At 36.7% G+C, this 6,255-nt stretch overlaps 1 pseudogene; it reads right to left on the bottom strand.

The window, feature by feature from the left end:
* Positions 1 to 3,920: 3,920 nt before the first annotated feature.
* On the bottom strand, positions 3,921 to 4,523 carry LOC131404766 (large ribosomal subunit protein eL19-like; annotated as a pseudogene).
* Between the last annotated feature and the right edge of the window lie 1,732 nt (positions 4,524 to 6,255).

The following is a 6,255-nucleotide window of genomic DNA, read 5'->3' as shown; positions in this document are numbered from 1 at the left end:
ACACCATGATCAAGTGGGATTTATATCAGTGATGTAGGGATGGTTCAACATCCACAAATTAATCAATATGATGCATCACATTAACAAAATGAGTAAAAAAATCACATGATCATCTCAATAGAAAAAGAGAAAGCATTTGACATCCATTGATGTCAAATCCAACATCCATTTATGATAAAAACTCAATAAAATGAATATGGAAGGAACGTACCTCAACATGATAAAGGCCATATATGACAAACCCACAGCCAACATCTTACTTAGTGAGGAAAAACTGAAATCCATCCCTTTGAGAACAGGAACAGGACAAGGGTGCCCACTCTTGCCACTCCTATTCAACATAGTACTGGAGGTTTTTGCCAGAGCAATTAGGCAAGGAAAGAAAATAAAAGCTATCCAAAGTGGAAAGGAAGAAGTGAAACTCTAACTGTTTGTGGACGACATGATTCTATACATAGAAAACCCTAAAGAATCCACGAGAAAACTATTAGAAATAATCAACAACTACAGCAAGGTTGGAGGGTACAAAATCAACATACAAAAATCAGTTGCATTTCTATACACTAATAACGAACCAGCAAAAAGAGAACTCAAGAATACAATCCCATTTACAATCGCAACAAAAAGAATAAAATATCTAGGAATAAAATTAACCAAGGAGGTGAAATACATATACACTGAAAACTGTAAGACGTTATTGAAAGAAATCAAAGAAGACATAAAGAAATGGAAAGATATTCCATGCACATGGATTGGAAGAATAAACACAATTAAAATGTCCATACTACCTAAAGCAATCTACAGATTCAATGCAATCCCAGTCAGAATCCCAGTAACATTCTTCACAGAAATAGAACAAAGAATCCTAAAATTTATATGGAATGACAAAAGACCCCGAATAGCTAAAGCAATCCTGAGAAAAAAGAACAAAGCTGGAGACATCAAAATCCCTTGACTGCAAAATATACTACCAAGCTATAGTAATCAAAACAGCACGGTACTGGCACAAAAACAGACACACAGATCAATGGAAAAGAATTGAAAGTCCAGAAATAAAACCACACATCCATAGACAGCTAATCTTTGACAAAGGAGCCAAGAACATACAATGGAGAAAGAAAAGTCTCTTTAATAAACAGTGTTGGGAAAACTGGACAACCACATGCAAGAGAATGAAAGTAGGCCATTATCTTACATCATACACAAAAATTAACTCAAAATGGATTAAAGACTTGAATGTAAGATCTGAAACCATGAGACTCCTGGAAGATAATATAAGCAGTAAACTCTTTCACATCAGTCTTAGCAGCATCTTTTCGAATACCATGTCTACTCAGGCACAGGGAACAAAAGAAAAAATAAACAAATGGGACTACATCACACAAAAAGCTTCTGCAAGGCAAAGGAAACCAGGAACAAAACAAAAAGAGAACTCACCAACTGGTAGAAAATATTTGCAAATCATATATCCAATAAAGGATTAATCTCCAAAATATATAGAGAACTCATATAACTCAACAACAAAAAAACAAACTACCCAATCTAAAAATGGGCAGAGGATATGAACAGATATTTTTCCAAAGAAGATATAGAGATGGTCAACAGGCACATGAAAAGATGTTCAATATCACTACTTATTAGGGAAATGAAAATCAAAAGTACAATGAGATATCACCTTATAGGCATCAGAATGGCTATAATTAACAAGACAAAAAAATAACAAATGTTGGAAAGGATGTTGAGGAAAGTTAACCCTCATACACTGCTGTTGGGAAGGCAAACAGATGCAGCCACTATGGAAAAGAGTGTGGAGATATCACAAAAATTAAAAATAGAAATACCATATGATCAAGCTATCCCAATACTGGGTATTATCCAAAGAACTTGAAATAAAGAATTCAAAGAGATTTATGCAGCCCTGTGTTCATTACAGCATTATTCACAATAGCCAAGACATGGAAGCAACCCAAGTGCCCCTCAACTGATGAATGGATAAAGATGTGGTGGAATGGAATACTACTCAGCCAGATTCAATGGAATACTACTTAGCCATAAAAAAAGACAAAGTCATCCCATTTGCAACAACATGGATGGACTTTGAGGGTATTATGTTAAGCAAAATAAGCCAGATAGATCAAGACAAACACTATATGATTTCACTCATATGTGGAAGATAAACACATGGATAATCGGAATGGATTAGTGATTACCAGAGGGGAAGGGGCTGCGGGTGGGTGAAAGGGGTAAAGGGGCACCTATGTATGGTGACAGATAAAAACTAGACTATCGGTGGTGAACACAATGCAGTCTATACAGAAACTGATAAAATAATGTACACCTGAAATTACACAAAGTTATAAACCAGTATGACCTCAATAAAATAATTAAAAAAAAAAAAAAGATAGAGAATGGTATGGAATCACCAGCAGAAGAAGAGCATGTCTCATGCTAGACGGCTGCTTAGACAGTATTGTGTCACAGCCACTCAAAACACTAGGATTCTATCTTCTTGCCATCTCTATTGTATCTTTCCAGGATAATGATTCAATATAATACTTAAATCTATTACTTGTTTCATCATTAGTATATCTTGACCTTCTACGAATTCAGTTTAAGAAATAAACTCCCCTGGATTTCCCTCCAATTTTCCTCCTCTATATCCATCATAAAATTTTGTCACCTATAACATCTCTGTCATTGAAAAATATATAATTTACATTTTTCCATAATACTCATTAAACCTTCTGTGCTTTTTCTTTAGTTTTTCTTATAGAATTTAAAATCTTATCAAAAGTGATTTTAGTTATAGTTAGATAACTATTTTTCTCCACATAACTATTTAGCGTAATTGAAAGCAAAAAGAGAGAAATGGAAGCGAGTCAAAAGAAGTTACTTCAAAAGAAAATGTCAAATGAATTACCTTTTAGATATTTTTTATTTAATTAATTATGCAATACAATGCTATAGTTTTGTTTTATGTTTTGATTATGACTTTCTTGTAAAGACTTGGGTTTTTTTTTATTTTCTTTCTTTTTATTGGCTAATGACTTCATCAGAATGCTAAGATTATGTACCCTCTTGATCATATCATCCGTTATCTAGAATCTTCTTTCTTCCTGGAAATGTCATTCATTAATCCCTCTAATTTTGGTTTCAACCTGGATCTTGCTATTATGAGTCTATTCCCTACCGTACATCTTAATATTTTCAATGGTATTTAGGAAATAAAGTGCTTTCTTATAAAATGTATCCTCGTGTGAGAGAGAACTTGCGAATGGTCTTTTCTTACCCCCTTCACAGCTTCTGCCTTTTGCTGTGAGAATCCCCTTGCTAGCAGACAGCTTTCTTGAGTAAGGCTTGAGATGGCTCAAAGTTGGTTCCCTCTACCGTGTGCTCTTCTTACACAGAAAACTCATACATTAATCTGTGTCTGTGCGTGTGTGTGTAAATTAGGACTCTAAATCCCACTTCTGGCAAAAATACCTTATCAGCACCTACACATGAGAGCTACTGAGTTCCTGATGAGGGCCACTACATTAAATCAGTGTTAACATATTGGAGGCATGCAATTTGCATACACATGAGACCTTAGCCAAAAGAGTGTGAGGGTGTGGATAGCAGAGACAGCATGTGCGCTAATAATACCTGAGTCGCTGGCTAGAAACCCTAGGCCTTGCTCTTTTGAGAGCCCTGGCACTAGGGTCAATCCACAGTGATGGCTTAAGCAACTGTCAGGGAGAGAAAGCATCAGTACCCAGAAGGCAACTAACAGACCATCACAGACATCCCCTAGAGGTTAAAGCATTACAGCCTTCTTTCCATAGTCTTTCCTTTTTTAGGGGGCGTGGGGACAGGCAGATAAACGCTTGTTTTATTCATCTATGTAATTTCTGAGGCCTGTACATACAGAGGGGGGAGATCTATTTCTTGGTCTCTTCCACCTTAGACAGAGTCTTGATGATTTCCTCCTTGTTGGCCTGGAGTTGCTTTTCCGGCTCTTGCATGCTTCCTTGGCCTGAGACCTGTGGGCCTCAGCCTGGTCAGCCAGGAGCTTTTTGTGGGCCTTGTCTGCCTTCAGCCTGTGGATGTGTTCAATCTGCTTGTTTCTGAACACATTTCCCCTCATCTTCAAGTACAGACTGTGTTACAGGTGGCAGTCAGTCTTCTTAGATTCACAGGATCTTCTGAGCAGCACAATCCTCATCCTCCTTATCCAAGTTACTTTCTCAGGCACTCCAGCATTGGCACAAGCATTCATTTACCTATGACCATAAATGCCGGCCCTTCCAGAGGGCCGAGGTGTTTTTCCTGCGTCGAGTGCAGGAATGGACAGTCATGGGCTGATAGCCCTTCTTTGATCAGCATCCGGATCTGCTGATGGGAGTTATCATCGGTGATTTCACTGGTCTTACTGGACTCAACCAGACCTTTTTGCCAGAGCACAAGACACCACAGGCAAGCCTGTTCTGAAGCCTGAGTGTATTCACGGCTGTAGCAGCAGCAAAAGGAAAATTTCTTTCCATGTTTTAAAGAAATGTGTGTAGGTGTGGTGTATATATTAATACGAAGGTTTGTTTTACACAAATATATGGCTTATATGGGCTACTTTTGTTATGTTGAACAATTTTATATTAAACATAACTAATTTTAAAACTTCACCCCTGGTTCCTGTGGGCAATCAGAATTGGCCACCCCAAATGTGTCTCTTCTGCTTGATTATTTTTAACAAAAGACTCTGAAAGAAACTTTGACCTTCCCCCTAAATACCTAAAAGAATTTAAGATAGAAAGCCTGTCCGTCCCCAGGACAGGCCATCACCATAGATAACTCTGAGTATTGGTAGACTGTGAGGGTCCTTGCTAAGCCCACTTTTACCAAAAGATCTCTTTTCGGTCCCATTTTTCTTACAGAGGTCCAGCAAACACTTGTTTAACAAACATTTGCATTTTCATCTCCATGTAAATTGCCTTCCTCCCCTTCGAAGCCCCAACCACTACCCCCAACATCCTCCTTTGTCTTCAGCTGAAAATGGTATTTAAGGTGGCAGCTTTGGCCATTCTGGCAAGTTAGTCAGTTTTCCTGGGTGTCTCCCATGTATACATGTTATAAAGCTTTGTTTCATTTTCTCCTGTTATTCTGTCACATGTCAATTTTTTCTTAGACCAGCCAGAAGGACCTAGAGGGAGAGGAATTGCCTTCCTCCCCTACATTCCACATTATTAAGGTCAAAGTTTGCAAGTTATTATACTAAATATACCATGATTCACTTAGACACCCCTCATGATGGTTAAATTTATGTGGCAACTTAAATTTGATGTGGCAAGCTAGGCAATGGAGACCAGATATTTGATCAAACATTATTCTGTATATTTCTGCAAAGATGTTTTTCGGGTGAGATTAACATTTAAATCTGTGGATTTCAAGTAAAGCAGATTATCTTTTATGAGGTGAGTGGGCCTCATCTAATCAATTTAAAACCTTTCTAGAATGAAGACTGACCTACCTCGAGCAACAGGAATTTTGCCAGCGGGCTGCTTTTGGACTTGAACTGAAACCTTCCTGAGTCTCCAGCCTGCTGGAATACTCACATCAGATGTTGGGCTTGTGGATCCTAAACAGTCACATAAGTCAATTTTTTAAAATAAATCCTTCTCTCTCTTTCATTATATATACACCACACATATATCATATATGGAATATATAAAATATACAATAATATATACACATATAATGATATGTTGCATATATAATATATACATATAATATATACACATATATAATATATACCTACAGATATACATAATATACACATGTATAATACATAAATAGTATACAATATATAATTTTAGACATATAATATATACATCTATAACTAATATATACATATATTACATATAATATATGACATATATTATAATGTATAATATATTGACATATTAATGGTATTGATGAATACATAATTATATATATTATATACATCCTATGTTGTGTGTGTGTATATATGTATACATATATACACATATATACCCATCCTGTTTGTTCTGTCTCTCTGGTAGACCCTTACTAATACACCCCTCCATAGCTTTGAGGACCGAGCTATTGTGCACTACCAAGATCTCAGGTCTGAAATCAACAATTTATTCTCCCAGCTGCTGCGAGTGGTGCAAGAAGATAGCGTCAGTTGTCATCTGTTTTTAAGGATTACCTCATCTAAGAAAAAACTATCTTGTCCAAGGTCTCACCTCCTTCCAGGAG

This window comes from Diceros bicornis, chromosome 1, assembly GCF_020826845.1.
Source record: "Diceros bicornis minor isolate mBicDic1 chromosome 1, mDicBic1.mat.cur, whole genome shotgun sequence".
Taxonomy (NCBI): domain Eukaryota; kingdom Metazoa; phylum Chordata; class Mammalia; order Perissodactyla; family Rhinocerotidae; genus Diceros; species Diceros bicornis.
The sequence above is the reverse complement of the archived record's forward strand: the minus strand, read 5'-3'. Positions and strand labels throughout refer to the sequence as shown.